Source organism: Tachysurus fulvidraco, chromosome 16 (genome assembly GCF_022655615.1).
Source record: "Tachysurus fulvidraco isolate hzauxx_2018 chromosome 16, HZAU_PFXX_2.0, whole genome shotgun sequence".
NCBI lineage: Eukaryota > Metazoa > Chordata > Actinopteri > Siluriformes > Bagridae > Tachysurus > Tachysurus fulvidraco.
Genome location: NC_062533.1, coordinates 14,148,366 through 14,158,365, shown reverse-complemented (window position 1 = coordinate 14,158,365; position 10,000 = coordinate 14,148,366). Strand labels below are relative to the sequence as shown.

At 39.4% G+C, this 10,000-nt stretch overlaps 1 long non-coding RNA gene across 2 annotated transcripts in view; it reads right to left on the bottom strand.

Moving 5' to 3' along the window:
- LOC113648321 overlaps positions 1 to 2,407 on the bottom strand; it is a 9,604-nt gene extending 7,197 nt beyond the window's left edge. Inside the window, exons 1-2 of one of the 2 annotated variants that reach the window (XR_003441880.2) lie at positions 2,265 to 2,407; positions 539 to 654 (exon numbers count right to left, since the gene is read on the bottom strand). This is a non-coding gene — a long non-coding RNA (uncharacterized LOC113648321). Of the gene's footprint in view, positions 1 to 538; positions 1,766 to 2,264 lie in introns of those variants that run through there. The other variant, XR_007138047.1, reaches the window with a different exon arrangement.
- Between the last annotated feature and the right edge of the window lie 7,593 nt (positions 2,408 to 10,000).

The following is a 10,000-nucleotide window of genomic DNA, read 5'->3' as shown; positions in this document are numbered from 1 at the left end:
CCAGCTACAAAGAAACCCAGCCACTGTACGGTGAATTATGAAGCAGATTTTTTTTTTAAATTGTTTGTTTTTTTAATAAATAAACACCAAAGAAAGTTGATAAAGAAATCCTGTTACATTTTTAGAGCTCTGTCTATCATGAGAAATAAGAAGGCTGTATTTAAATTTTACCAACTTACCAATTATATTATATTATATTATATTATATTATATTATATTATATTATATTATATTATATTATATTTATTTTATAAATTTGTCAAAAGTATATTCATTTAAACCTAATCCACAAAGCATCTCAGCCTGAATTTCTTTCAAATTACTGATAAATAAATAAATAAATAAATAAATAAATAAATAAATAAATAAATAAATAAATAAAATGTGTTTAGAGTTAAAAAGCCTCATACTCTTAACTAAAGCTTATTCTTAACTAATTCCATTTTCCCAGCTGCACCACGAGCTCTAAAACATTTACTAACAGGTTATAATAAATGCATTTGCATGCATAATAATGTGTATAAATGTATTATAACACCTTTTCTGAAATCCTTGTACTGTAACGTCTCCTGAGTGCATTACAACATGATGGATGATTTCATTCCTGGGTCATGATGGACGTGGCCTTGGTAGAAAGTGCACTGTGTATCAATCCTGTCTCCCAAACGAGATGAAATGGTTTAAAAGATGATCGTATTTATTACATGTGAAATGTGTCAGTGAATCTGTGAGTTTTGGAACCAGTGCATCTGCCGTGAGCGTTGAGTTCATACACGAATGTACACACATGTACGCAGCTGCTCTCTAAATATAGCTCATTATAACTCAAACCACAAGTACAATTATTACATTACAGCCTGGCTTCTGTTGTTTAAAGCCTTTTATTATTATTATTATTATTATTATTATTATTATTATTATTATTATTATTATTATTATTATTATTATTATTATTATTATTATTATTGTTATGGAGTTCTGCTGTATTGTGTCTGCATTTCTCCCAGAGACGTGTATAAATTAGTGTTTAACGAGACGCCATCTTCCATAAATTATTCACAAAACCTGGGATTACAATATGAGATCAAATGCTAGGAAAGAGAGAGCACTCTGCTGGAGGCACAGCCGTCATGTCGTCGTGCTGATGTGAAATAAGGCAGGAGCTCGGCGGCTCCTCACACTGCTGTGTGGTAAACAGCTAACAGCTAACAGCCCCACGCCGTTATCACCCTCGTCTTGGCCCGAGCATCTAAACGGCTTGGCTTCATGTCCTCACAACGCTAATGTTTAAGGCTGAAGTTGGCTGAGCTTACAAATCCTTTGTGAGTCAAAATTTGTTTTGATTTTCTTTCTCGTTTCTGTCGTTAGTTTCTTATGTTTTTAATAGTTTTTCATTTTAAAAGTGATTTTAAAGTGAAAGTTCACCTGCCTTTTTCTTCACCTTTTAAACTCCAGGTTCATTCCTCACTGTCTTAACTTTCAGATTTCTTGCTTGAGCGAAGCAGCATGTAAAAGATGGTGCATTAATGATTTATAGGATGTGAATTAATCTCTTTATTTAGTTATTCTGATCGATCCTCATCCTTTGGGGCCTTTATGATCACTTTTTTATTGATAATATTAAGGTGTCAAATTAAATACTGACATTTACAATATACTGAGATTTAATTTTTTTTTTCTTACAGTACTTTGTCTTGTATGTGTTAATATTTCATTAAATACATTTTTGTCAAACCTGTGATGTCATATTAAAGTTTAAACTTGTTTTTATTATTATTATTATTATTGTTGTTGTTGTTGTTGTTGTTGTTGTTGTTAATAACAACAACAACAACAACAATAATAATAATAATAATAATAATAATAATAATAATAATAATAATAATAAAACTGATCATTAAAAAATGCTAATAGAGTCAAATATAATAGACTAATTTGAAGTGAAAATACTGAAGACCAGATGTAATAATGATTGGTTGTTTAAAATAAACTATTAGTAAAGTTTAAAAAAAATTGTAAAGTAAAATTTATTAGTAAAGTAAATGAATAAATATATAAATATATAAATAAATACAATTTTAATCAAAAATTAAATACATAAAAACTGAAATAAAAAAAAAACAAGCTGCAGAATATCTCTTCATACAGTAAACACACTTATTAGTGACATATTATCTTATCATATCTAATTTCAATAACCAGTTCACATCTGGATGTATATTTGAATGTATATTTTGTAAATGTAAAGAAAGTTAAATGCTCACCGTGACAAAGGGCTAAAAATTGATATTGCTTGAGAAAAACAAGGAGATGAATTTATGTACATATGCATGTGTGTGTGTGTGTGTGTGTGTGTGTGTGTGTGTGTGTGTGTGTGTGTGTGTGTGTGTGTGTGTGTGTGTGTGTGATGTGTGTGATGTGTGTGATGTGTGTGTGTGTGTGTGTGTGTGTGTGTGTGTGTGTGTGTGTGTGTGTGTGTGTGTGTGTGTGTGTGTGTGTGTGTGTGTGTGTGTGTGTGTGTGCAGGTGTGTTTGAGGTTCATCAGAACTGAAAGAGCAGTACGGTAAGAAATGTGTGAGAAACTTAAAGTGTGTATTGCAGCGCCCCCAATGGGCCACATCTCATCCTCTGAAACACAAACACACTCATCAATACATGCAGAACCTCAGATACACCTGACTGGATCTTTTCTGTAGAGTAACACACACATACACATACACAGAACGGATGCACTAGACAGATGACTTAAAATCTGGTTGTTGTGTTTTTTAGAAAAAGAAAAGTGTCTGTCAGCTTAAAGTAGCTGGTTTCATATTTATACAAATTTTCTGGAGCTACAGTTAAATGTCTGTGACATCTTGTTGGTCAGGAACATCATTCTGACTCGCTGGCATGGTTTAGGACACTCACGTAATACGACTTCATGTAATCTACAGCAGAACCATGAATAAACTTTACTGTGGAGCTGAACGCTGGAACAGAACGACGTCCGGCTTGGGAACCTGGAATCTCTTCTACTGGTGTCTTTCCAGCCTCCAGGAGCAAACTCCAGAAGTCTGAGACAGGAATTATAGCAAAATGTTTTATTGGCCTGTTTCGGTTTGAGTGAGTTTTTATATTTTGGTGGTGTTTATTACTGAGGTGACAAACCCAGATTCATTTCTTTATTATTTATATTTTCAGTTTTGCAAGTTTTCCTTTCAGCTATGAGAAATGTTGGGATTTAGATTTTCAGTTTGTGATGCAACAAATCAAACCATATAAAGGGTTTTTAATGGGAAATGGGTGAGTAAGACAAAGAGTGTACAGACAGACAAGCAGACAGACAGACAGACTGACAGACAGACAGACAGACAGACAGACAGACAGACAGACAGACAGACAGACAGAAAGACGGGAAGACAGATAGACATACAGACTGATAGACATGCAGACAGATAAAAAGAATAGACAGGCAGACAGACAGATGGAAAGACAGATAGACAGACAGACAGAGAGACAGACAGAGAGACAGACAGACAGATGGGAAGACAGACAGACAGACAGACAGACAGACAGACAGACAGACAGACAGGTAGGTAGATAGATAGATAGATAGATAGATAGATAGATAGATAGATAGATAGATAGATAGATAGATAGATAGATAGATAGATAGATAGATAGATAGATAGATAGATAGATAGATTTTATTTTATAGATATTTATTTTAGTAGATACTCTACATTAAAATGATATACATAATTTAAGGACTTTAGATGGGAATATAATTTACTAGCTACATTGCTGAGTTAGTAACATCTCAGCAGGATTATTACACTCAGGTCAGGGTGGAAAATTGTGTATGTTTTTTGTGTGTGTTTTTGTTTTACTGTAGCGTTCATTTATCAGCTCTGAACTTGGATTGAATCGTGCTTCACTTTGTGGAGTGTGCGCTTCTGACATCCGCATAGACGTAAATGATTACAGCAGCACTGTGTGTGTGAGCAGAGAAAATAACGGCCATTTAAATGTGCCTTGATACTGATATATATTCAAGTATTGTTTTTGTTTTTTTTTGTTTTTTTCGTGAGCGCTTTTCTTCACTTGAAACCTACAGTTGGCATACTGTTAGGACCGAATGAAGCAACAAACAGACGTAATTTATAACAACAGGACGTTTAGTGTAAGGTGTCTGTTGGTGTATATAAATAACTGCTAACAGTTTCAGATCTACATCTATACATCTCTCTGTCTGTATGAGATATAGATAACGCTAATAACCTGTTTGTGCACACACTATATAACTGATTTTATTTGCATTCATCTCAGCTGGTGTCTAAATCAAAAACAACTCAGGTGACCGAGACGATCCCAGAAAACACGAATGGGGATCCAGTACATTTACACAAAGTGCTAAAGTGTAGGATAGAAGGATGTCGGTTTTATTTTGTCCTCATCTCCAGGTGTAAATTGAAAAAGAAATCAACAGTGGTGTGTGTGTGTGTGTGAGAGAGAGAGAGAGAGAGAGAGAGAGAGAGAGAGAGAGAGAGAGAGAGAGAGAGAGAGAGAGAGAGAGAGCGAGAGCGAGCAAGAGACCGACAGAGAGAGAGACAGACAGACAGGCAGACAGACAGACAGAGAGAGAGACAGACAGAGCGAGCAAGAGATAAACAGACAGAGAGTGAGAGAGAGAGAGAGAGAGAGAGAGAGAGAGAGAGACAGACAGACAGAGGTACTAAAATACCTACCTGATTTAAGTATTGTTAATAATAAAAACTAATAGGAGGTGAAGAAGATAACACAAGGAATAATTAGTCATTTGAATGTCAGTTAAATCGAATGATATTTTTAATACTTTATCACTACGGTCTCACTACGGTCTCACTACGGTCTCACTACAGTCTCACTATGGTCTCACTACGGTCTCACTACAGTCTCACTACTGTCTCACTACGGTCTCACTACGGTCTCACTACAGTCTCACTACTGTCTCACTACAGTCTCACTATGGTCTCACTACGGCCTCACTACAGTCTCACTACGGTCTCACTACGGTCTCACTACAGTCTCACTGTGGAAACATTTTTTCAGTCTGTCCCTCTGTGAGAACAGATCATGTATCTATGTAGATCCCGACCACTCTGGGCTTTCTCACACTCGCACGGCTCGACCATAACCTCCGTCCCTGAGGGCACAGAGAAGACGTGTGTCAAGCCTCAACTCCACCTGTCCGTCTGTCTTTAAACATGGAGTCAAGACTCTTTACTTGACATGTAAACAAAACTATAACTACTGATTAAGACTAAGTGTTAGGATAGGATTATTTTAAACAAAGATTCAGCACACTCCACTGAATCACACTGGATAATAGTGTCTACATTTTAGAAGAACCGGGGCAATAGAAGCCTTTATTATCACCACATATACATTACAGCACAGTGGAATTCTTTTCTTCACATACCCCAAATGAGGAGGTTGGGGTCAGAGTGCAGCTATGATACAGCGCCCCTGGAGCAGGGAGGGTTGAGGGCCTTGCTCAAGGGCCCAGCAGTGGCAGCTTGGCTGTGCTGGGCATTGAACCCTGATCAACAACCCAGTCTAAATGCTAAAACGGTTCGGTGTCCCAGGACACCATGAAGAGCTGATGAAGGTACATTCATTCATTCATTCATTTCCTACCGCTTATCCGAACTTCTCGGGTCACGGGGAGCCTGTGCCTATCTCAGGCGTCATCGGGCATCAAGGCAGGATACACCCTGGACGGAGTGCCAACCCATCGCAGGGCACACACACACTCTCTTATTCACTCACACACTCACACACTACGGACAGTTTTCCAGAGATGCCAATCAACCTACCATGCATGTCTTTGGACCGGGGGAGGAAACTGGAGTACCCGGAGGAAACCCCCGAGGCACTGGGAGAACATGCAAACTCCACACACACAAGGCGGAGGCGGGAATTGAACCCCCAACCCTGGAGGTGTGAGGCGAATGTGCTAACCACTAAGCCACCGTGTCCCCTGTTTAAGGTACAGATAAAGCAAAATATTAGAGTTCCTGTTAGTGCACTTATCCAGTTACGGCTGTTTCTGAGAAACATGTGATCATCTTGAGTGTATTGCGTGATGCCAGCTCTAGCTCATCTTTAATGATGTCGCTTTTTGGTTTGCGTCTTAGCTGAGCAGATGAGTGAGCAGGCTCTAAGAGAGACTCTAGTGACCCAAACAATTCAGTGACTGGGAATAACTTTCTTCCTTCTAGATGAAAATCTCTGCTGAACGAATACAAACATTACACCTGAGGAGATGATTAACTCAACCGAAACGACCTTAAACACAAGAGAAGAGTTTCCTCTCTACCCCCCACCTCTCTCTCTTTCCCTTTCTCTTTCCCTTTCTCTCTCTTTTTTTCTTATATCTTTATCTTTTATTTGTTTCCGACAGGAAATAAAGTAGGACGAGGACTCAAGACTTCTCAAATTTTAGGACTGTGATAAAATTCAGTTTGCTCGAGCGATCCAAAGCAAAGAAAGCTTTCCGCTCCTGTTAAAAGCGTCTTGTGTAATAAACGGCACGGTGCATCCATGCATCATTGTTTTTATGTTTCCCTGTTCATCTGTGCATGAGCATGAACATAAAATTACAACCGAGAGTGCCACCCATCTCCAGGCTAAAGACACAGCAACTGGGAAAAACTGTGCAACTGTGTGTGTGTGAGAGAGAGAAAGAGAGCAGAAGAGAGAGAGAGAAAGAGATAGAGAGATTGCGCTACATTCTGTAAAGCTTCTCAGTGCATTTGAATCGTTTTCGATTACAACAAAACGTGCGGAAGGAGCGAGTAAAATTCGGCGGGCAGGGCAGAAGATGAGCTAAGCGGGGGAGTCGCGTTGCGCCAGCAACTGACAAAATAACTGCAGATAATTAGAACCTTTTGTAGCGTGAGCATATTTCAACAAAGACACCTGCATTTCCTGCAGAGGGGAACGACACACATGCCGTGATTGTCATTTTTAATCTGCTCCTCACATGGTGTTCGCCAGTGCTCTCCAGGAGGCCACAGGGCCCCTGAACAAGCCAATGAAAACTCACCCAGAGCTCACCAATGGCCTGGAACCTACCACCACCACCAACCCCTCCCCCTCCATCTCCCGCTGTACCGATTAATCACCGCCTTGAACCCTGGAGTCAACGTTGAAGTTTGAAGAGAGCGGGGAAAGGTGAGAATTTTGGGAAGGTCAAGGGTTAACCTGGGATTTGAATCGATGCGTAATTTAGCTGAAATTAGCGAATTAATCTATAAATAAAAATCTTTTTTTTTTTTTTTCCATGCTAGTTCATCTTCAGTAGTAACACCAGCAACTGTAATCCAGAGACGAATTTCTGTGAAGAATAATCACTTGTTTGGGATCGTTCTCAATCGGTCAAATCATCAGTGAATAAAGGATTGAATATTTTCCATCGTACTGATTTTTTTTTTTTTACTTTTTTTAATCTGATATTTTTTTATATCATCATCATCTTTGCATTATATTCACAACACTTATAGCCAGTTTTAGCTGTATTATATATAATAGATTATTTGCTGTTCTGTAATCTCTGGTTTCTGTAACATTTTTGCTCATATTTGATTATAATAATAAATTACAATATAAATAAAAATGGCCGTCATTTGAGAATATGAACAAAGATGGTCATTTTTATTTATCTTGTAATTTATTACTATAATAATATAATGGTTTAATGCCATCTTGACCAGGTTTATTTTTTCTCTTAATTAGATAAAGGTCGCTATTACTACTACTACTACGACTAGTGTTTACTTTTTTTTTAATTAAGAACTAAATTTAGACTTAAGCTGCAATTTATATTTCTGTTTTTTAATTAAAAAAATTTTTTAAAAAAAACAGGCAACCTATTTATTTCCAGTGAAAAGTCAATTATGAACTCTTTCAAAATATCCCAATTATGTCTTTAAAAAAAAATAAATTAGACAAGCGATACAAATGAGTAGAATTTGGAAGGACTTGGTTGATTTCGAATTGCTGGGATGTCTACAAAAGCTAACATGGCATTCTGCAAAGGTGACATCAGATTGTACTGGGTGGAAAGTTTTTTCGGAGGTGTTCTTCAGCTGTGCTTTATCCCTGCGAGCTCATCAGTTCAGGGAAATCACCAAGCCTGGCTCACTTTCATCTCGCCTCCTGAATGGAGCTGCGCGTCTGATCGTCTGAGCCAATTTGCCAGCTCATGTGGCACCCATCCCATCAGACCTGGGCATTGTGCCTCCTGCATTCTGGCATTGCGTACCAAATTATTTTCATCCCTCTCCCTCTTTCCTTCCATCCTTCCCACCCCCACCCGCACCCCCATTCTGCTTCACCCCCCAAAAAAATGCATGGATATGCGCGGCTGATTCCGAAAGCCCGGCTCTCGCATTGTCAGGATCGTTTTGGCTCGACGCCAAACCTATTATATTGATCTCTCTTTTCTGCGCACTTGAATGGCCCCAGACAATGCAGATTTCGAGCAGAACATATTAAGCAAATAACACGAGCTTAGAGGCACACACTCGGAGACTGATGTTGTTAATATCAATGCCTCGGCCTATAACTCGTCGTTTCGACACTCTCAGGGCAATCAAGCAGCCTCTTTTCCCTTCTCCCATGCTGCATATGCCACTCTGCTCTCAGGTTTTCTTTCTAAATCATGTCATGGTACTTAATAAACTCAATGTAATTACGTTACGGAATATTTCCATGCTGGTTGTGGGGGTTATAATGGGTCGGTCGGCTTTAATGACACTTATCGGCCCCTATCTGGGAGCGGCTCCGTGGGGTATCCCGCCTGGCACGCAGCTACAACCTCCGGCTCAGGCTGGCACGCTCACTCTTCGGCGTCTCCCAAAGCCAATATGGGAACAGTCAGCTGTTTGAACCGGCTGGGTACAATACGTCTGCTAATGAGCACATCTATGAAATGATTCTACATTTCCTGAGAGAGGAATCAGGATAAACATTTAAATGGTTATCCTCTAAGGATTTCAAAAACTGTGGCCAGCATGCCATGGAAAGCCGGCATGTGACAGTGAAATGACAAAGTGCATGATTCTTCTTACATCTGTAGTAACATTATGCCTAGTGAGATGTCGCATATGTCACGCGTACAGACAGACAGAAGTCTTTCTAAACAATATGGGTCTTAGCAGAACATCAGTCATCAGTTACCATAAAAAAACACAACAACTCTTGCCTGGTTCAAGCAGCTTCTATTCTTTCAGCATTTTCCACTGGATACTACAGTATGTCATAATATGGTGGTAGTATAAATCTCTGTCCTTTTTATTCTCTAAGACAGTCAGAGAATGACAAAACAAATGTGGGTCAAAACCAGAGGTAGCAAGTAGAACGGATACTTTGAAGTCCTTCTATGTTGTGAGTCTGTTTATATAGCGTGTGGTGGTCACTGAATCTAGCTCTGGTGTGCAATCAGGTGACGTGCTATAGGTGATGGTTTTGTAGTTCAGTACCGTGTTCAGATCCACCACGGCAGAAACGGGTGAGGTTTGGATGGTGCGATGTTCAAGGGGGAGACAGAGAGGGGGTTGATACCAACCGGAAAACCAGCAGGGAACTGATGCCCAGTGGGGACCCAAAGGTGGGAGCAACATCCTAGGCAAAGTAAGGAGCCCGAGTGACATCCAGTGTGGTGCAGAGGGGCAGAAAGTTTGTCTTCAGACATGCAAGAAGGCAAAATGACGCCGTCAGATGAGCCAGAAGGCAAGGAGGTGCAGTGACGTCCTTAGACATGCAAGGAGGCGGAGTGACATTCTCAGTGAACCACAAATGCTGAGTGATGTACTAGTGGTGCTACGTCAATGGTGGTGCAGGGAGATGGAGTGACGTCCATGACGAAGCCTTGAACTGTAATGGCGTCCACTTTAGGGCACTGTAATAGATGTCTTTAGGATTCCCAGGAACACACACACACACACACACACACACACACACACACACACAC